At 39.0% G+C, this 23,318-nt stretch overlaps 1 protein-coding gene and 1 pseudogene across 7 annotated transcripts in view; one reads left to right on the top strand and one right to left on the bottom strand.

Moving 5' to 3' along the window:
* Positions 1-23,318, top strand: part of FRS2 (fibroblast growth factor receptor substrate 2) — a 152,132-nt gene that overhangs the window by 65,588 nt on the left and 63,226 nt on the right. The gene's annotated exons all lie outside the window — the stretch shown is intronic.
* LOC121819180 (E3 ubiquitin-protein ligase MARCHF6-like) lies at positions 11,554-13,559 on the bottom strand (annotated as a pseudogene).

Here is a 23,318-nt window from a genome sequence, read left to right as displayed (position 1 = left end):
ATTTTTGGGAGGCTCTAAAATCACTGCAGATGGTGTCTGCAGCCATGAAATTAAAGGATGCCTGCTCCTTGGAAGAAAAGTTTTGACCAACCTAGACAGCATATTAAAAAAGTAGAGACATTACTTTGGCAACAAAGGTTTGTCTAGTCAAGGCTATGGTTTTTCAAGTAGTCATGTATGGATGTGAGAGTTGGACTATAAAGAAAGCTGAGCGCGGAAGAATTGAACTGTGCTTTTGAACTGTGGTGTTGGAGAAGACTCTTGAGAGTCCCTTGGTCTGCAAGGAGATTCAACCAGTCCATCGTAAAGGAAATCAGTCCTGAATATTCATTGGAAGGACTGATGCTGAAGCTGAGCCTCCAAAACTTTGGCCACCTGATGCGAAGAGTGACTCATTGGAAAAGACCCTGATGCTGGGAAAGATTGAGGGCGGGAGGAGAAGGGGATGATAGGATGAGATGGTTGGATGGCATCACCGACTCAATGGACATGAGTTTGAGTAAACTCTGGGAGTTGGCGATGGACAGGGAGGCCTGGCCTGCTGCCGTCCATGGGGTCGCAAAGAGTCTGACACGTCTGAGCAGCTAACTGAAGCATAGTATTCTTATGTTTCACAAACTGCTAGCTTTCACTTGTTACCTTTGTGAAAAGTGTATTGGTGTAAATTATTAGCAATCACTGACTTTTATATAGGTAGTGTCTATCTTATAAATGAATTGTTTAAAAAAGAGTGGGTTAGAGGCTGGGGGTGGACGAAATGGGGAGTTAAAAAAATAGGGAATTTGGGATGAGGAGCCTCCACATCACCCCCCCACACCCTCCCGTAAGTCATTAAAATGGGTGTTTAGCTTATTAGGTCTGGCAATAAAAATTGTTTGTAACCTGTTATATCAGAATATACTGCAATCACCCTTTATAACACTGGAGATTCATTCATCCTGTTGCTATCCTCTCTTAGGGAACTAAGTCTACCCAAAATCTAGGCCTTTGTGAGTTCCATGACCTGGGACAGGAGAGTAGGAATTAGATAGGGTGATGCTTGGGGAGGAATGAATGAGTTCGGGTTTAGAAAAAAGAGAAATAGCAATAGAATGAGCTTAAGGTGCCGAAGAATTGATGCGTTTGAACTGTGGTGTTGGAGAAGACTCTTGAGAGTCCCTTGGACTGCAAGGAGATCCAACCAGTCCATTCTGAAGGAGATCAGCCCTGGGATTTCTTTGGAAGGAATGATGCTAAAGCTGAAACTCCAGTACTTTGGCCACCTCATGTGAAGAGTTGACTCATTGGAAAAGACTCTGATGCTGGGAGGGATTGGGAGCAGGAGGAGAAGGGGCCGACAGAGGATGAGATGGCTGGATGGCATCACTGACTCGAGGGACGTGAGTCTGAGTGAACTCCAGGAGTTGGTGATGGACAGGAAGGCCTGGCGTGCTGCAATTCATGGGGTCTCAAAGAGTCAGACGCAACTGAACTGAACTGAAGGTGCTTTTATTCCTTCCATATGTTTCTACTCTGCAGTACTGGGACAGGGTAAGAGAGGGAGCCAGGAAATTGGATTTTCTTTCCCTTCCTTTCAAGTACTTTCCTCTTTTACTAGTCCCTTTCACAGGATCTTGATACCTGGGTTTCAGGTGCTTTGAGATGAATTACGACTTGAAGGAGATCACCAAGAGGGCTGAGTATGACAATATCTGTAATTATTAGGGAAACTAGGGATATAAAATGGAAAAGAAGATTTCCAGTGGTAAGACAGAGAACCATCTTTCTGTCAAGTTTTTATAGTTTGTTCTCTTTTTGAGGGGGGAGTCAACTGAGGCGGGCAGTGTTGAGGGCATTTTTAGCATTGTTTGGGGGGAGATTCTGGTAACGTCTTAGCTCTATGTGTACTTTTTAAAAGAGTACTCTAACCATTCTTTCCTGAAGTGAAAACATACACTAAGGCTCTGATTTAAAGAGAGAATGTTCTGTGTATTGTATCTCAGTTGGTTTAAAGGTATCTGTGCTGGTCTCACTTGAAGTGGTAGCAATAATTCTCTTCCTATTTGATCCCATGGTGGAGCAAACCAAAGTTGACTATAGAGCCGTTGTCCTTCAGACATGTCTAAATTTCTCAGTCTATTTATGAGCATCAACAAACACTTTGTGCATACTCCTGCCATGGGTTGAATGGGTCTATTTTCCTTTAATTTAGTTTAAAACTAGTAACGGAATTCCTGAGGTTTTGAGAGGAATAGTGTTGGCAAACTTAGTTTTGAAACTAAAGGCAAATTAAGATACCAAGCAAAACAGAAGGAGACTATTACTTCAGAAAGGGATCTTAAAACTGCTGACATTTGCAAACTCAGTGTCTTATATTTGTATAAACTTTAGATAGGAACGACTGTTTTTCTAAAATTGTTGGTTTAAAAAAAATTGTTAAATTTGTGCATTTTAAAAGTGCTTCTAACACACTTTGGGTATGCTTGACCTCAGCTTTTCAGCAGCATATTCAGACAGTTGAGCATCATCCTTTTTGGCCTTATTCTGTCTCAGACCATTTAAAATAGTTAAAATGGATTGTGGATGTCAGGAATTTGGTAAACTTCTATTAAAATCTAATGTGTTTTTAAAAATTTCTTAAAGTGACCTTTGAACCTGTGAAAATATACTACCATCATCTGAATTATGAAATTTAGCTGAGTACTGCTAAGGTGACAAATGATATCACTTGTTGTTTTGACATTTGTTCTTTTAAGTGTATTGTACCATTGCCCTTTGGAAGATACTAGCAGCAGGTACTCTGAAGGATTATACTAATTAAACACAGGCCTTTCCCTGATTAAATCTGTTTAATTCTAATTTTTCATGCATCTCACTAATACTCATTTGTGACTTCAGCTGTTCATGTGAATTTTACCCAGGTGCTTTTTTGAGTACCTATTGTTAAATCTCTCTACATATTTTGTTTTGTTGTTAGATATCTCTTACTATTTAAAAACTTCTTCATGACATGAGTTATGTTTTTTTATATTCTTTGGTAATTTTCCACTGTGCAATGCAATGACTGCTTTATTATGTTGGGTAGATAACTTAGAGCTTATTTGCCCATTTGGTCATTTAACAGATGTTTACTCAGTGCTTACTTTGTTGTAGAGGCTGAGTATACCAGCTCCAATAAAGTAAGAACTCTGGGGTCCATTGGCTTGCAGAGAGTTGGACACGACTAAGCGACTGAACTGAACTGAACTGCCTTCAAGTTGCTTAGACTTTGATTGGAGATTCAGAGAATAAATCAGTTACAGTACCATGTGTCATTCATATTTTGAAGTAATCTTTGAGAGGTCCAGGGCTCTATCTCTGATAGAGAAGATTTTTGTACTCACTCTGAAGAATGGAAACTAAACATTTGTAAATTGTCTAAAGGTCCCTAAATCTTTTTTTTTTTTTAAAGGTCCCTGAATCCTTCAACATGAGCGTGTTATCCATTTTATACATGAGGAAAGAAGTTATATAATTTGCTAAAAGTCATTTAGGTGATAAATTATAAAGGTGGGATTCTAATTTAGCCTTCTTCCTTTTATACCAAGGTTTCTTAACTTTAGCACTATTTTCATTTTGGGCCAGCTTAATCTTTGTTGTGGGAAATTCTGCTATGCACTGTAGGATGTTTAGCAGTATTCCTGGCTGAGCTCCAGGGCAGGAGTCTAAGTAAAGAAAGGAGGCACCAGGAGCGCAAAATTTAAGGCATCACTTACTCTCAGGATCTTTTAAGTGCTAACCCAACTTTGAATCCTCACAACATCTGAGAAAGTTCTCCCACACCAGCCTGTTGATTTTAGGTCTTCATTCAGTATTGCCTGGTAACAGTATGAGGACTAAATCCCCTAGGCATTTAGGTGTTCCTTGGGAGCTGAAGAGCAGTAATGAGCAGGGACTTTTTGCCTAATTTGTCTCTCTTCTCAGTATATAAACTCTTTGGCAAAAGTGACTGTTAAGAAATGGCATTCATAAGTGCTAAGTAAATACCTTCCATGTGGTACAGAGCTTAGAATCTTTAGGTGATACCTTACAAAACAAGGATATCAGTTGCATTGAAGTAGTGAAAACTTAGAGCAGAAATGGTACATTGAATGTCCTCAGTCTTAATTTGTCCTGGTGGTCTAGAACTTAACTGCTGGTATTGATCAGCTGGACTGTAGCTTGCATGCTAAACACAGTCTAGGTAGTTCTCTAGAATGGAGTCTTTAAAAAATGAAGTATGTGATACAAACTTGAATTTTAGGAGTACTGAGCAATAGTGCCTAACAATTATTAATAATATGCTAGGTTTGGAGTCTTAAGTAGTTAAACTTATATTTAACTTTCTGATAAAGCATTACTATTTGACCTGTGATAATATAATTTTTTTCTTTTCTTTTTGTATTGGTAGGATTGGGGCTAGGTTACAGAAGTCCCTAAAAAGCTGGTAGAGTAGGCAGCTCTTGCGATTATAGGCAGTAGAGATCCATTAAAAATTGTCTTTCATTTCTAGACCCAAATTTAAAGGGTTTATGTGGTTAGTTCAGGCTCACTTGGATAATTCCTCCTCATAAGTTAACTTTCTTAAAGTTAACCTAATCATGGGAGTGAAGTCCCATTATATTTTCAGCCCCAAGGATTATACAGGCCGGTACACTAGGGAGCAGGGATGTTGGGCCTTAGTTTTCTGCCTGTACAGGCAGTCCCCATTGTGTGGCTGACAGTAAGTGAAGAAGTTGCCTCTGTTGTGTCAATCCTCCTCAGTACATTTATCAGTGGTCTGCAAATCGTGAGCTTTTGCAGCAATGGTAATAGATTTCCCTTTGGGCTCCTAAGAGGAGTTTGGGCAGAAGTAGCTAGCAGGAAGTGGCCAAGTGATGGAGCAGTGTCTGTATTTGCCTCTTCAGTGCTAGGAGTGATATGGGTAATGGTGGTTCAGATGTGTTATATCAGTGAGCAATGTATCCCGTAAGTTCTTATTTATATTTTAAAATACACAGATCTCTGTTACATCTAAACAAGAATACCACTTAAAAGACTTGTAGTGGAACATAAAAGTTCTTATTAGACATGGAACTATGTTTCTGCCAATAACTCGACATTTTGAGGACAGATAGCATCCCATTTCCAATTTGAGATTGGGTACAAAAATATCCCTAGGGCTGAGAATAGGCATAGTAAATTGCACCAACAAAAACCTTTTGTGGATTTATAGTGAAGGAAAAGTCTTCATTGAGTGTGCATGGAAAAATGTGATATAAGCTCTTCATGCTTTAGTACAGTGGATGGGACCTCATATTTATAGTAATTGCTCTATATGATTAATTTTCAATGCAGATTCCAAAAATGTTTTTGCACATGAGTTACTTTTTTTTTTTTTTCCTGTTATTTTCATCTTTGGTTAGTTAGAATCCTCTTCCCCCTTCTGTTCTAGTAGTGTTTCATCAGTTTTTTTCCTCTTATTTTTATCTTCATATTTACTTGGATTCGAGTTTTTACTTTAACCTTAAATTTTCTCCTAGTGCTTTAATAAAATTTTGAGATAGTAAAGTTATCTTCAGATGTCTTTTATTTTCACTTTAGCACTGTTTGAGTTGGCTTTTAAGACATACTTATTTTGCATAAATTTATCTTTAGGGAGAAGAGTCATTTCTGGCATTAACACTTCTAGGAATTGTTTCAGAATTTAGTTTATTGTCTTAGTGTTAATAAGAATTCCAGAAGTCTTATTTTTTTGTTCCGTATCTCCAAAGAATATGTTTGATTTTGTCCTTTTACTTGAGTTCTGTAACATTTGATTTGATCCCAGATATTTCAAGATACTATAATTAACTTTTAGTTTTCTTTCTAGTTTATCCAGTAATTTGGAATAACACTTCAAATACAATTATGCTGATCAGTTGGGAAAGTACTGATATGTATTCTTCAGTGGAAATAACTTTAATAAGACATTAATACTGTCTATTAAATATATTTAAGGAGGAGTTGTTAATTTAGTCTTTCAGTCATGTCTGACTCTTTGTGACTCTGTAGCCTGCCAGACTCCTGTTCATGGGATTTCCCAGGCAGGAAAACTGGAGTAGATTTCTCCCCAGGATCTTCCTGACACAGGGATCAAGCCTGCGTCTCCTCTGCATTGTAGGCAGATTCTTTTGCTTGGTAAAAGTTAGCACTGCTTTCAGCTCTTAGATGAAACTTTGTGGTGGAAGCAGTAGAACGCTGTACGTGCTGTGCTGTGCTTAGTGGCTCAGTCGTGTCCGACTCTTTGTGGCCCCGTGGGCTGTAGCCCACCAGGCTCCTCTGTCCATGGGGATTCTCCAGGCGAGAGTACTGGAATGGGTTGCCATGCCCTCCTCCAGGGCATCTCCCCAACCCAGGGATTGAACCCAGGTCTCCCACATTGCAGGCAGATTCTTTACCATCTGAGCCACCAGGGAAGCCCAGAATTTGTATAATTTAATTTTTGGTAAGTTATAGAAATTTGTATAGCCTTTTTTACAGTTACTAGTGAAATGTAACTAAAATTAAGTGGTGTCTAATCCTATTAGAATATATCATTTTGTTGGTCAAATATTTAATTAGCATGATCTGTAGTCACTGAAGTAGATTAGTAACAATACATAAAAGACCATGTTCTCTGTATGAACTGATAACATTTCCAGAGTATTAAAAATAATAAATTCGTGAGTGGCTAATGAGGTACTTTTAGTGAGTGTTACTATTCATTATTGATTTTCTGAATATTACTGATAAAACACTGATCCCAGTTTGTGTTTTGCTCTTGATATCCACGACAATTATTTCCTTGGTGATAGGTTCTTATATGAGCCTATTAGATGTTAATATAAGATATAATCAGTAAGATGTGTGCTAAAGATCATATAATATATCCAAAGTGAAAGTGAAAGTGAAGTTGCTCAGTCATGTCCAACTCTTTGCAACCCCATGGATTGTAGCCTACCAGGCTCCTCTTTCCATGGGATTTTCCAGGCAATAGTCCTGGAGTGGATTGCCATTTCCTTCTCCAGGGGATCTTCCCAACCCAGGGATGGAACCTGGGTCTCCCACATTGTAGACAGACGCTTTACTGTCTGAGCCACCCTATCCAAAGGTAGGTAGAAATAGTAATCCATTGAACACATCCACAAATACATGGCTGTTTAGTGGAGGTGTTTGATAGCATGGGTATTATCAAAGAGTCTGCTAGGCTGGACATGGCAGGGTGAGTTGCTAAGCGAAAGAACTCACTCACTGAGAAATGTTAAGTGGCAGAGCTGGGCTTATGTCCCTTCCACTTCGGGTACGTTGCCTTCGTATTCTGCCACAGCTGCCTTAGAGGGCTGAAGGTTGTTTGGCTCTTTTGTGCCTCCGTTTAGAACTCCTTTTCCCTACTCCTCTCAGTCACACATGAAAACACAGGTAAAAATATTGAAAGAAAACTTAGTTATACCCTTCTGTATCCTGAACAGATACTCAGTTAATTCAGTAGTGCATCCCCACGGAAGGGGGTGGGACCTGGCTGTTGCTCAGGGTTTTTAGGTAGGAGTGTAATGGAAGAGTGTGAAACTCTTTTGCCTTTAGATGTTGGAAAAGAGAAAGAAGTGAGAGAGAATGTACGGGGTCATGATTCTCAGGTGCTTGACCAACGTGTTTTTCAGTTTGTGATGAATATTAATTCAGGTTTGGGTACATGGATAACCATTTAAATTAATATGATATTATCAACTTAAGGAAAATTTTAGTTTAGGTGTGCGTGCTTTGTCATTTCAGTCGTGTCCGACTCTCTGCGACCCCATGGACCATGGCCTGCCAGGCTCCTCTGTCCATGGGATTCTCCAGGCAAGAATACTGGAGTGGGTTGCCATTTCCTTCTCCAGTGATAAAGTATGAAGTGAGTGAAATGAATTCGCTCAGTCGTGTCTGATTCTTTGCGACCCCATGGACCATGGCCTACCAGGCTCCTCCGTCCATGGGATTTTCCAGGCAAGAGTACTGGAGTGGGTTGCCATTTCCTTCTCCATAGTTAGGTGTAAAAAGTAATATTAACTATGATTCCTGAGAAACCTTGTAAGTTTGAAACTAATAACTGTATGGCATAGTAACTGGTACATTTCATGATTGTGTTTATTTTATAGTGTTTCATTTATATTTATTATTTTCTTTGATTTTCGGTCTCTAGGTAGCTGTCAGTGTACAATCAAAATAATTTAGATAAACAGTGAAGAAGTTCTGTTTATGGGACTGTGACTGCAGCTCTGAAGTTTGTTACTTGGGGAGTACCCTCTCCTTGTCTTCCCATTAGAGTGGCCTGTGGGCTAGAGGAACAGTAACATACCAATTTACTGGAAAGGCCACCATTCTAGTTGTTAAAGTTTTGTGGTCTTAACTGAGACCCATTTGGCTCTTGTGTATTACAGCATACTTACTTTAAGATGGGCTTCTTTTTTTTTTGTTTTGTTTTTTCAGTAGCATTCTAATGTTTTTGGTTATAAGAAATTGAGGTTGGTGATGCAGTCAGTCCAGTGTAAAATACTTAACACATAAAATAGTGTGTAGTATTGTAATGGATACATGTAGGGCTGGGAGTCAGAAAATCTCATATAGTTTTGTTGTTTAAACTTGTTTTGTCAGTCTCTTCCTGTGGAAATGAAATTATAACAATTTCATTTTCCCTCCAGTAATGGTGCTGCTGCTGCTGCTGCTAAGTCGCTTCAGTCGTGTCCGACTCTGTGCGACCCCATAGATGGCAGCCCACCAGGCTCCCCTGTCCCTGGGATTCTCCAGGCAAGAACACTGGAGTGGGTTGCCATTTCCTTCTCCAACTCCAATAATGGGTTGAGGCTAATCAAAATAATGCGAACATTTATTGATATACAGCATGTATGGTTGTTAAGATTTTTCTTTTTTCTTTGTGGATAATTTTCCCTCTGTTTACTACTTCATTTATTTTCCCTCTTCTGGGCCAATTCTCTTTTAGATTACTTTTTTGATTTTTGCATACATTTGCCTCTGGTATTTCATATGAAAAATTTTAAGTGTATGGTAACATTGAGAGAGAGAGCAAGAGAGACAGAGATGTTGACCTTTCTCGTTTATTTTTTCAAATGCTTCTCTACTTCTTTGAGACCAGTTCAGTGCCTACTTTTATTGTCAGGGCGACTGTTATCTTCCTTTTTCTTTAGATTTACCCTTTTATTTTGTAGTTTAGTACTCAGTCATTTAGTTTTTTGTCTTGTTCATGAGTCGTTTTCCTGTCTTGGTCTTGGCACCTCTGCCACACACACTTCTTACTCCCTTCTGCACTGCTGAATCCCAGATTCCTTGAGTGAAGGAGTCTTGTCTTATGGGCATTTCTCTCTGTCATGTTCTCTGACATGTGAGTATGATAATGCTTGAGGTTTTCTTTGGTTGCTCTTTTTATTTCTTGTTTGAATATATGGATGCACAGTATAAATAGTATAACACATATGATTTTAACGCTCTTAAACCTTTGTGATAGTTTTTTAAGTATTTGTAAATTTGTCAGGTAGCTGACACATGAAGTTGAGCAACTGTAGCTATAGATGAGCACAGTCCATTCAGTTCAGTTCAGTCGCTCATTCATGTCTGACTCTTTGTGACCGCATGGACTGCAGCACTCCAGGCCTCTGTCCATCACCAACTCTTGGAGCTTGCTCTAACTCATGTCCATCGAGTCGGTAGTGCCATCCAACCATCTCATTCTCTCTTGTCCCCTTCAGTTCAGTCATACCCGACTCTTTGCGACCTCTGAATCGCAGCACGCCAGGCCTCCCTGTCCATCACCATCTCCCAGAGTTCACTCAAACTCATGTCCATCGAGTCGGTGATGCCATCCAGCCATCTCATCCTCTGTCGTCCCCTTCTCCTCCTGCCCCCAATCCCTCCCAGCATCAGAGTCTTTTCCAGTGAGTCAACTCTTCACATGAGGTGGCCAAAGTACTGGAGTTTCAGCTTCAGCATCATTCCTGCCAAAGAAATCCCAGGGCTGATCTCCTTTAGAATGGACTGGTTGGATCTCCTTGCAGTCCAAGGGACTCTCAAGAGTCTTCTCCAACACCACAGTTCAAAAGCATCAATTCTTCGGCGCTCAGCTTTCTTCACAGTCCAACTCTCACATCCATACATGACCACAGGAAAAACCGTAGCCTTGACTAGACGGACCTTTGTTGGCAAAGTAATGTCTCTGCTTTTTAATATGCTGTCTAGGTTGGTCATAACTTTCCTTCATACTGCTGAAAAGAAAACCAGGTCTCATAGTTTTTATCTTTATATGAAAAGAACTTTACTAATTAAAAAAAAATTCAGTAGGTTCTGATGTAGTTGCTCATGGTTTTAATCTTGAGCTTTGAAGTATTTTCTTTTTCTGGAATGAAGTTCTTGTTTCAACTGTGTAGAAGGAATATGTTAATTAGATTATATTTAGTTGGTGAATTTGTGCCCACAAGAATGTGACTTTTAAAAAGCTGCAAGTTGTACAGTTCTTGTAGATAAGATTGTTTCCTGTTTTCTTTTGCATATTTAGTACTGTTATATATTTTTCCATGAGTAGCCTTTCAGTTTGTCTATTTGTATCATTTGACACTTGGACTTTATTTAAATTCAGCTCTACCATCACTGGTGCTTACAAATGTTAGTCATTCGAAATGTCAAGATTTGGATTTGATCCAAGAGTTACAAATAATATAAGCCTTTATATAAATATACCCAAATATATATTCTTAGGGGGAAATGAATAAATAAAATACTGTGTTTATAGAGTGGTTTTAAACAGTTAGGCTTTAGAATTGCTACATGCCCAGAGTATTTCTCCAGTGAATTGCATACTGTATCAGCTCATGAATTGTGCTATAAGAAAGGTGTTTTTTTAAAAAGTAACAAGCAGATTTAATAAATTAAATTATACATTTTGTTTAAAAATGTACAAGGCACATTTTGTTTAATCCAAGGTTTTAAAGTATCCAGGAAATTCTATTTACACATATATAGACCTCAGACAGCAGTGAGGTCAGAAGATGCAGGAAGGGCAGCAGAGCCTCATACTGCTGCTCTCTGAATGCTGAGAACACAAGTCAGATGCATTCAACTTAAAAACAGTGCTGAGAGGTCACTGGGAAAAATCTCTGAAGAGAAAAGTCCACAAAAAAGGGCACATAAACACAAGGGGAAGGTCAGGGTAGTTCATACAACCACTTTGTTCTTAGGACAACTGTGGAGGTGCCTTGTTTGCCAGATTTCCGTTCATAGTTCACAAGGTATTGGCCTACAAACTTGTCATTTTAAATATGTTCATAAAGGCACATAAGGGCTTCCCAGTGGGCTCAGTGGTAAAGAATCCGCCTGCCAGTAAAGGAGCTACAGGAGATGCGGGTTTGATCCCTGGGTTGGGAAGATTGCCTGGAGGAAGAAATGGCAACCCACTCTGGTATTCTTGCCTGGAGAATCCCATGGACAGAGGAGCCTGGTGGGCTACAGTTCATAGGGTTTTAAAGAATTGGGCATAACGGAGCAACTGAGCATGCACATGCACAAAGGGACTTAAACTGGCAGATCTGGAAGGACAAGATTCCTATCAATGCCATGACCATCAGTAAAAATGGGTAAATTTGCCTGTAGACCAAGTTTTGCATTTCTGCAGTAACACCTAGTAAAGGAACAATGCCAGATACAAGGTACACATAGGGAAAGCAAGAACATAGTGATCACTGGCACTGACAGTTATAGTGAAGGTCAAAATTCTGGATGCCATTTGCCTAAGCCAGCTCAATTGCAGTTTTCAAGTACCATCGAGGACCCATCAATGTTATAGCTGCAGTGATTTTGGTATGCAGGATTCCAAGTGCCTGGTCCTGTGGTGGGAAAAAACGAGGAGTTTGAGCCAAGGGAAGCCTTGGGTGAACAATAATAACCAGCTCAAACAGGAGCCCCAGAATTAGGACAACTCCAGCCAGCAGCCCTGCAGCTATCAAAGTCCTCAGGACTCTACCCTTTACCCTTCTCAAGGTCACTGCATCCGTGTGGCATCTATGCTGCCAGCACCATCACAGCCCTTATGGTTAGCTAGGAAATGTAGAAATCATAAGCAGCTGTGCAGAGCTCATGGATTTGGCAGTCCCTGTCCAAAATGACATTAACTGATGCCTAGCAAATACTGGTAGAGTCAGGCAGATGAGGCTGGTGATCAGTAAGGTTATTGCATATGAATACAATCAACAAAAATATCCAAGTGGAAAAATTGAAGGCCTATGCAAGGCTGAAAGCCAGCAGACCCACCCTGCTGAAGTATGGCTAGGTGGGCTGCACGCACACCTTCCCCAACCACAGCGGTAGTGTTGCTACCTCAGACACACTGGTTATTGTTCACTGGTTGGTTTGCACAGTTCTCATTTTCTTCCTGGTTCCAACAAATAGGAATGAAGATCCAGCAAGCTTCCCACAGTAAGAGTCTCTGCTTACACTGTCCCCTTCAGCCATAGCTGCATCCATCCCTGTTCAACTAATGCTGGTAAGGCGGCCTGAAGCAGAAGCAGCTCATGGGACATTACACTCACTGAGCATCACTGTAGAGCATGACACTGTGTGGACAAAAAAATCAGGCAATAGACTAAGTATAGTATATATAGTATATAGTATATCAGGCAATAGACTAAATAGGTAGCGAAAGCACCAGGCAGACATGGACCCAAAGGCAGTGACTGACAAAATAAATTTTGGAAGATAAGTATATAGAGTCAAGTGAATCATTTCTTATACTGGATTAAAATCTAGATCATTCAGATTCTTAAGAAACCAAAATATACCAGGTTGAAGTACCCATCTCAGCCACAGAATGAAGGAGGCAAACCAGAAAACAGACACCTCTCCCACTAGTTAATGCAAAAACATGAGCTTTCAGAGTCGCATCAGACATTTCCAGGGAACAGATACCCAGTCCCCAGCCACAGATGATGAGAGGAACACTCTTTTCTGCCACCTTAACACCACCATAGCTAACTCCCAGCAAGCGAGGAGACCTATGAAATTTAACAAGTGTTGCCAGCCATGATAAAGTATCAGTTTTATTAATAAAAGTATATACCCAGTTATGGTTGTATCAGGCCTTCAAAATGAGATGCTTGGATGTGTTCTTCAAATCCCAAACTAACAATGGAGAAATGACCAGTGTGGCCAGGGCAGAATGCATAAACAGGACTGTACTGTGTATTTAAAGACACCACCCAGATGACATGTTCTAGAAACACTAACGATTCCTCTGCTCTTAGCATTCTTTCCCATGTAAAAACTCTTTGGAGCTCAGTCCCATTTTAAAGCATTTCAGTTCACGTGGCATCAGGTATGTCTTCCCCACCTATGTTGTCTTCCTCCTTGTTCTCCTCCTCTCTTCAGCTGGTCATCCTGGCATCAGGATTTTCCCCCACCACTTTTTTCTTGCCTGATGGGTTAGCATGCTGGTCAGGGGCAGCATTTTCAGCACCATTTCCTTCTACTGGAGCCTTATTTTGGTGATGCCCAGCAGCATTGAAAGGCAGAGCAGCAAGTAGCATGGCTGACCTCAATATGACTGAAAATTCTAAGAAAGCTAACACAGTAGTTTGAAAAAAAAAAAGGTGTATAGACAATATAGACCATTTTAGATCTTTTTAATAACATCATTACAATTTTGTTTTGCCTCTCTAAACTTTTATTTTAAAATTAGAATGATATTTGTACATATATAGTTTTAAAAATTCAAGGCTTATAAAAATAGCAGGGCATCATCTCTCCTCATCTCACATCCAGTTCCTAGCCTTTAGGGGCAGTCTCAGCTATTCTGTTGTGCCTTTATTTTTCCAAGTCAGTTCTGCTGTTTGTTGGCTTTTTATTTTAGACAGTAACTACTCACTTCCTTCTAAGAAAAATGAGGGTTAGTCATCTTAATCTCTGCCGCCTGCAAACGTTTATACATATTTCTCCTTCTCTATTCTTCCTTTTATACGATATCAGGTTGGGGGGGTTAAATTCTTTATTTAGTATTTAAATTTTTATGACTTTGCAAATTTTTTGCAGCTGTCACAAGATTCACTATGATCGTATTTCTCTTCTTATCCAACTTAATGTTTTCTCAAATAATTATGAGTTTGAAATTTTATATACTTTGTGTCTATTCATTTGCAATTCTCTAACAAATATAAACTATAATATGGTTGGATACATCAGATAATCAGATAATCTGTTATTTCCTTTTTCTGCTTGGAGACAACCTGCTTATGTAGAATGCAGACTTTCAAATAATTCTGTTTTTCAGTAATTGTTTTGTCTAGCTTTCAGTTTTGGCCTATGTTCCAAAGATCAGAGTCTGTGGTCCACCCTCTCCAGCAGTGGTGAGAAGATCAGTTTTGGGGTGAGGCCACTGAAATGAACTTTCAACCAGTCATCTAGTTTTCGGCCGCACCCTGCATTTTTGTCTTCATCATGATTTCAATACCTGAATCTCTCCAGCATGAGTCATCTTGCTGCTGCTTTTTTAAAAAAATTGTAGTAATATGGTAAAATATACGTAACAAAATTTACCATTTAAGTGTATAGTTCTGTGGCATTAAGTGTATTCACCTTATCGTGTAATTCGTTACCACTGTCCCTCAATCTCTAGAGCTTTTATATCATCCCTAACTGGAACTCAGTACCTATTAACCCGGAAATGCTCATTACCGCCCCCCCCCCCGCCCCCGCCCCAAACCCCTAGCCCCTGGTGACCATTATTAAGCTTTTTGTGTTTATCAGCTTGATGACTTTTTCCTTTCAGGTTTAGGCTTCACCTTTTTTGGTCTAGTTAGTTTAGTTGCCTCTCCCCAACTGCCGCATTTCTAGCATCCAGAATATTGTTGACTTCTCTTATTTTATATTGTGTCCTTCCCCATTCTCATATCCTTATGGATTTTATATTTCTAAAATGTCCTTTAACTTTTTAAGATGAGGTTTCAGGAAGGAGTCAAAGCCAGTCATGCTTAACTGAAGGTCTGCTCCCCCCACCCCAATTCCTTATTATTAGTTTTAAAATTTAGGTTTTTCTAAAATTAGGAATTTAAATACAAGTCTGTTAAAGGCAGTTTTGTAGCTATGTTGGCTGTAAAATTAAGCTTGATAGACAGGCTCCTCCTTATTGCTGGTTCCCATAGTGTTGACAGGGGTTTGATCACTCGCACCTATTGCAACCCCATGCTCTCCTCCAGCCAACAGAAGATGGTTCTTTTGTGCTGAGACATGTTCTCTGCTACTGCAGCAGTTTTCATAGCAGTGAGAACCTGACCCTTCTGTGGGGGGTGATTTTGGGAGACAGACTATTACCTACAAATTCCCTTAGAAGTCTGTTACTCAAGGTGTAGTTGAGGTATTTCCTCCTCTCTACAACTTCTCTGAATGCCCTAGGCAGAACTAATTACTCCTGCTATGCCCTGACACTTGTGAATAATTCTATTTTAATCTAGGTTAGATATGTCTAACTAGAAATCTACCTTACAGTGATCTTTCTCCAACTTTTTAGTCCTAGTATTTCTCAAGGTTTGGAGAATGTTCCCACATTTTGATACAATTTTTGATCTATAATAACTCTTTACCTAATGAATAAATAATTCATTTGGATTGGTTGAATTTCCTGTTTTCTGGAAAGCATACTACTATCATCGTGCCCTGTACCACCAGTGTTCACGGAAAGCTATTCAGTGCTTTTTGCTTGACATTGAGAGTCAATTTTGTGTAGTGATTAGAAGTGTGGCCAGAATTTGTTGTTCAGTTGCTCAGTCGTGTCCGACTAGGTGACCCTATGTACTGCTGCATGCCAGGCTTCCCTGTCCTTGACTATCTTCTGGAGCTTGCTCAAACTCATGTCCATTAAGTCAGTGATGCCATTCAACCATCTCATCCTCTGTTGTCCCCTTCTCCTCCTGCCTTCAGTCTCTCCCAGTATCAGGGTCTGATTTTTAATGAGTTGGCTCTTCACATCAGGTGGCCAAAGTATTGGAGCTTCAGCTTCAGCATCAGTCCTTTCAGTGAATATTCAGGACTGATTTCCTTTAGGATTGACTGGTGGATCTCCTTGCAGTCTAAGGGACTTTCAAGAGTTTTCTCCCAACACCACAGTTCAAAAGCATCAATTCTTTGACGTTCAGCCGCCTTTCTGGTCCAACTCTTATGTCCATACTTGACTATAGGGAAAACCATAGCTTTGACTAATATGTACCTTTGTTGGCAAAGTAATGGCCAGAATACCTATATTCAAAAAACAAGCAAGTTTCTTTTTTTTCGGCCCCACTTGCATGGCATATGGGATCTTATATCCCAGCCAGGAAATAAGTGGAAATAAGTGTGCCCCTGCAGTGGAAACATATAGAGTCTTAACCGCTGGACCAGAAGTCCCCAAACAAGCAACTTCAATCTTTCTCTGTTTGAGTTTGCCTATGAAATAGAGGTAATAGTAATAATAATATAATGTAATGTTGTAAAGTTTAAATTAATGCATCTAAAGTGCTAGTTCAGTGCCTGCTGGCACATTGTTTTGTAGTCAGTCTTTTTCATTTTTCTGGGGACATTGCCTGCTATAATATCATTAGAACTTGATGAAAATCGATGATGATTTTTGACAGAAAATCTAAGTAAGAGAAATCTAGTCATTGTTAAAATATACAACTCTGAATTTTCTACATGTTCTGAAATGATTTCCATGGACAATAGCAGATTAAGACATGTAGGTAAACTGGGAGAAACAGTGTCTTCAATATATGCTATATACCTACTAACATACTGTATTTAAAAAATATAAGATATCCAAAGTCTTTTAAACACATGGAAATATATTGAATGGCAGTGTTAATGTTCATGTTCTTTTCTCCCTAAAAAGAGTTTTATGCAGCCCACTAATGAATTTGATATTTGGCACAATTGTCTTCTAATTTGAGAGCCTGCTCTGTTTATTGCTCTCTTCAGAGACTGTGTACTAAGGGGAGAGAAACCTCTATTCAGCAGTCATGAGAACACTTGCTCATGTGCCTAGGCATTGCAGATAATGGGAAAATTAGGCATGGCTGTTTTTCTTAAGGAACCATAATCTCTTCGTCAGTTCAGCAGTATTAAAGTCAGATGTTCTGGCAGACTGTATTGCCACTATTTGACCCAGAATTCCATTTATAATGCTTTATAAATGTGGAATAAAACTGTGCAGAGATTTATGTACACGGTGTTCGTTAAAATACTAATTATAAAAGCAATAAAAAAAGATATGACTTTTGGTACATCCATTATATTTTCCAGACTTTCAATTAGAGGCATGCTGTTACTTACATAATTAAATTTTTATTAAAAAAAAAAATCTGTTCTGGTGGATTTACATGGGAGGATGGATAGAGGGTTAGGTCAGTTGAATTGCTCAGTACATGAAAGGGAGTAATAAAGTGCTCATGTCCACGTTAGAGCCCCAGTTCCACACTGATTGTATGTGTATGTATGACTCTGGCAAGTTGTTTCTTTAAAATTCTGTAAACTTGCTTTTTGTAATGGGGAAGATCTGAGTTCTATCCCTGGGTTGGGAAGATCCCCTGGAGAAGGGAATGGCAACCCACTCCAGTGTTCTTGCCTGGGAAATTCCATGGACAGAGGAGCCTGGTGGACCACAGCCCATGGGGTCACAGAGTTGGACACGACTGAGTGACTAACACACAAGTTTGTCATGAGGACTAAACAAAACTGTGCATACGTGCTCAGTTGCTTCTGTCATGTCCAACTTTTTGTTACACTATGGACTGTAGCCCGCCATACTCCTCTGTCCATGGGATTCTCCAAGCACGAATACTGGAGTGGGTTGCCATGCCCTCCTCCAAAGGATCTTCCTGACCCAGGGATTGAACCTCCATCTCCTGTGACTCTTGCATTGAAGGCAGATTCTTTACTGCTGAGCCACTGGGGAAGCCCAGATGAAACTGTATGTAACCTTAAAAATAAAATAAATAGCTCAGTAAATCTTTGTGACTCTACTGTTGTTTTTCCCTCCTTAATAGTTTTTCTCTGTAACCTGCCTCCTGTCAATTTAAACTAGAAATGGCAATATTTTGCTTGGTCTTATAACTCCCATTGCTTTGTAATAGCCGTCTAGAAGTTTCTGTGGCTTTTGGCAACTTCTGCAGAGCTGTCACCTGTTACCTGTGTCAGCCAGTTTTGAAGAAGGAGAAATAGCAGTACATGTACCTTAGGTTGCCATTTTGCTGTAAACCTTGTCTCTTTATACATATATACTCTCTTTGTTCTCTTTTGGGTATCAGGTATTTTTTGTTCTTGCCCCTTGTTTTAATGGGGAGCATGTTAACTTCGTGATTAGCTGGGTCGTGAAGATCTTTTTTGTACAGTTCTTCTGTGTATTCTTGCCACCTCTTCTTAATATCTTCTGCTTCTCTCAGGTCCATACCATTTCTGTCCTTTATTGAGCCCATCTTTGCATCTTTTGCCGTGAAGTGATGGGACCAGATGCCATGATCTTAGTTTTCTGAATGTTGAGCTTTAAGCCAATTTTTTCACTCTCCTGTTTCACTTTTATCAAGAGGCTTTTTAGTTCTTCTTTGCTTTCTGCCATAAGGGTGGTGTCATCTGCATATCTGAGGTTATTGATATTTCTCCCGGAAATCTTGATTCCAGCCTGTGCTTCATCCAGCCCAGCATTTCTCGCAGATGTTGGCAATTTGACCTCTGCTACCTTTAATATGAACAAATACAAAGAAACTTTTCCATAAGGGATTATGGTGTCTTTTAGGGCAGGTAGATTATGACCAGAAAAAAACAACAGTTTCTTTGTTATTATCAAATAGCATAAATTTAACTTCATGGTATTCAGTATCAGTTATGTTCTAACAGCAGCCAGGAAATAGCAACCGGTAAATTATTACTGGTCATTAGTGAGACACCCTTAGCACATAGACAAAACTGATTTTCACACTTCTTGGGAGTTATGGATACTATGAGAAACTTTTACTTTTCTTGATGATTTTTACTTCACTGATAAGTCCAGGGTATTTATAAATTATCATAAAACAAAACTTTATATTAAAGAATATTAAAAGTTGAGTATTAAAATTGCTTGCCTTGGATTTAGTATTTTTTTTTTTTGTTATTTTAAATCCAAGAATTAATACCATGTGGTGTGCAGTTAACTTTGACTGTTTGAAGGGCAAGCTGTTTTAATGACATCACTCAGCTAGGAACCAAAAGATCGATTCTGTGAGTAACTTAACTCTCAGGGTCACAACAGCTTCTGTCTTATAACATAGCTTTAACTGTTATGAGCCCTAAAATTCTGTGGCCTTTTTTTTTCTTTCACAAATCTTTTTCAAAATTCAGTTTTTTTCTGCTGAGTTTTTAATATGGTAAGTATAGGTTAGATGTCAGTGTACATTTCTAAACGCCTGATTCTTTTTTCCAGATTTTAGTCCAAAAAGACTATCACTTTTTAAAGATTGCTCTTTTGTTTAGATTGCTCTTTTATTCATTAAAACATAGTTCTGGCTCTGTGTGGTAGCAGGTTCCTGGGATGAAAAAAAAATTTAGACCCCCATTTTCTTAATCCCCACAAACTTTATATTACATTTATTTTGACATATAATAAAATTAACAGATTTGAGCTTAACATTCTAAACAATGGAAAAAGCATTACTGAACTACAAAATGGCCAGGCAGAGAAATCTGGCAGAGGGAAAGGATTATTTTATGTACTGAAAAATTAGCCTGTGGCAATCAGGCACTGACTGGCTCTGCACTATTGCAACAGAGAGTTAGGTGGTTGTATCATGCAAATATTTTGTTGAGTTATTTGATAAGATAGGAATATTTAAGGCCTTTTGATGATAACTTAAAAATTTTGTCTTTAAACTAACCCTCAAGAGGAGGAGGGACTCCCTTGGTTATAGGACCCCAAGGAAAAATCTGCTAGCAAGAAAGCTCTTGGGAATACAGCAAGGGTAGTCTCAGGCAAGTTGGGATAATTTCTGTTTACCGTGGTGGTACTTACTCCTTTGCATATAGCTATTTTCCAGTGTCATTACTTCTCCTTGACTGTTCCTTAGAAGTAAATCTAAAATAGATTAGGCATTTCTCATATTCTAAATTAGGGGAATTATCCAAAATTTATAAAACTAAGATTTTCAAGACCTCACAGCATAAATCCATTGGTTGAAAGTGTACATTAGTTTTGTATTTGTTTGGAGAGATTAAAAGCAGTCTTCCCCGACCCCCCCCCCGCCCCCGTGAGTTTGGGGGAGGTGAAAATGGATTGTTTCAGTCAGAATTGTTGGTGGCAATAAAAACCAATTAAAGCATATTGTAAATTTTAAAAGAATATTGGATAGAGCTCAGTGGCTCATCAAATTGTTTTGAGAGTTAGAGAACCAGATTCAGGACTAAGCAGCCAGAAACAATGCCCGAAATCACATTGCACGACGATTCCCATGAGGGTGCCTGTACCATCCAGAGGCAGACTGACAGACGCCGCAGCCTGCCCCAGTGACACCGCCAGCACTGGTTGACTCCGAGTGCTGCTACCTCTGCCCTAGACTTGACCTTCCTGCGGTTGCTCCACCATTAGTATCAGAGAGAGTTCCTTCTGGTCTCTTCTCCTGCTCGCTAGTTGCCCATTTCTACTCTGGGATGGGCTTTTTGTGTTCGGCAGAGCCTATGTCCTGGCTATGCAGGACATGTCGAAATGTGTCTCACCTTTTGAAATCAAAAAATGGTGTGAGGTTCTTAAATTTAAGATGTGGGAAACTCTTTGACTTTTTAAAATCATAAGGTGGCGAAGTTCCCAAACTTAATAAGGGAGTTCAGATGCTAGGAAGACAAAAAGTGATAAGCATTGACTGTAGCTAATGTTTTACATGTAATGTGTGCTGAGCTCTCACTGTGTGCTAGGTACCATGCAGATTTGCCTTATAAACGTTATCACAGGCCATCCTTACACCATTAGAAATGAAGTGATAAGGGGAGACAGTAAGTAACCGGGCTAAGATCACACAGCTAGTCATTGTAGAGCTGGGACATGAACTCAAAGTTGATTCCAAAGCCTGTGCTCATAACTACTGTACTAAACTTTTTTTTTGTTTGTTTGTTTATTTGGCTGCACTGTGTCTTAGTTCCATCATGCGAACTCAGCTGTGACATGTGGGATCTAGTTCCCTGACCAGGGATCAAACCTGAACCCCCTGCATTGGAAGCATGGAGTCTTAGCCACTAGACCACCAGGGAAGTCCTTAAATTAACTCTTTTAATAACCCTTCTCCCAAGATATTTCTCTCAGACTCCTGTAAATAAATCTGTTAGATTAACTCTACTAAGTTTATTAAAGTAGTTTGTATTATATATCTGTGTATTTAGGCATTTTAAAGGAAGTGAAATTTTATGGCTTTAATTTTATCTATTTTCAACTAATTGAATGATTTTTTTCTGTTTTTCACTTTGTGGCTATTTTTCTTATTTGCCGCAGGCTACATACAATATGATAAAATGTTTTCTTTCCGAGTATTGGTGCTTGGAAGCCAGTAATTGAGTGTAAGAGCTGTTAGCAAGGAGAGGGAACCTAGCATGGCCAAGATTGAGGAGGGAGGAAATAACACCTCTCCCCCCACCCCGCCCCCCCCCACACAGCCTGGGAGAGGGAGGGACAGAGACAAACATATGTGGAAGGAATGAGGGGGACATGCACATTATAAGTTGATAGGTTGAAAATGATGAAACTCCTCTTCTACTTTAGTAAAGTTGTTGAGGTTTGTTTTTTTTTTTTAAGTTAGAATCAATGCTGTCTTTAAACAATTAAGTTTTAAGCCTTTGGACTAGGTTGTATTTTAAATTAACTTATATACTTCTATTTTAAAGCTTAAAAGTGATGTCTAGGAGTAATAAATAGGAACTGTTATTTAACTTGGGGCATATCCAGCTTGATTTGGGGGGAAATCATGAAGACATACTCTCGTGGTTACCCTGATGTCACCCAAGCTAGAGTATTTCTTCATGAACCAAAACTCTTCTTAACTATTCCTTAAGCATGAGTCTGTCTGTTCTACAGACTTTTCTATGCTACTAAAATAGCACTTTATAATGTTATTTTGTTCACTTGTACCTTTGGGACTAAATGGGAGGCTGTAATTTTTGTGAAATTGAGTAGACCAAGTGCCCTTTCACACACATACTCTTATAGAAGTCTAAATGTGAGTTGGTACTAGAGAAATACTTATTGTAAGGTAAATGTCCATGAAATTAAAAGTGACTTTTGTTTTCTTTAAGTATTACATTTTTAATATTGAATATACTATGTCTTTGTCCTTATCCTAATCTAATCTTTCCTAGAATATAAATCTAAATTTGAGAACTCATTTCTCTGTGATTTTTTTTTTTTTTTTTTTGGTTCAGTGCAGGCTGTATACAATGGGTTTTTGTCTAAATGCAGTTGATGTTATATATATACTCTGCTGTTCCACTCCTTTACTTTGAGATTTATTCCTGTGTCATGAACAGGTTTAGTGGACCAGCAATCCTCAGATGGGCAGTAGTCCTTTTATGAAACTACCAAGTTGAAAACAGGATGTTGGCATATACACGCTTTCTTATCTTTATAAACATTAGCTAATGGTGCATTTAATTAGTCATCTAAGTAAAAAATGCCATACTGGGCCAGAGCAGTGATCCACCTGGCATAGACTGTCCTAAAGAACTGTACCAAGGAATCAGGTTACTTACTGGAATTCCGTCATCCCTAAAGGATGCATAGGCCATTTCTCACTTCCCTTAACTTGTGTACTGTATTCAGAATACATGCATTCATTTAAACTCTTAAACATCCTGATCTGTTCTGATTTTATGTGTGTGTGTGTGTGTGTATAATATATGTGTTAAGCTAAAGCGCCTATTTTAGATTTGTTGGAATTAGTAATTCTAGGGTATAATACTGTTTATAATATGAACTTCACATCTTTCCTTGCTTACTTGCTGCTTCATTTTCTTCACCTATAAAATATAAAATGATTTCACAGTTTTCTCCCCCCTCCCCATCTCAAAATCTGTTCTGTTATTTCTAATGTGGCCAATTTATGAGGCTTGTCTTTCTCACCCTCCTCCTTACCATTTTTCCCCCTGTACGTAGCATTTAAATATAGAATATTAAGGAAATTCTCTGTGTATCAATATAGTGAAGAAGGACAGTTATAGAGGGTCACTGAATTCCTTTGAATTATCAGATGGCTGTAAGTGAAAGTTTGTGGATTTTAGGAGAAACAATATTTCTTAGCTTTAGTTCAGAGAAA

Source organism: Ovis aries, chromosome 3 (genome assembly GCF_016772045.2).
Source record: "Ovis aries strain OAR_USU_Benz2616 breed Rambouillet chromosome 3, ARS-UI_Ramb_v3.0, whole genome shotgun sequence".
NCBI classification, from domain to species: Eukaryota; Metazoa; Chordata; class Mammalia; order Artiodactyla; family Bovidae; genus Ovis; species Ovis aries.
Note: the sequence above shows the minus strand (reverse complement) of the source record. Positions and strands in the feature narration are given on the sequence as shown.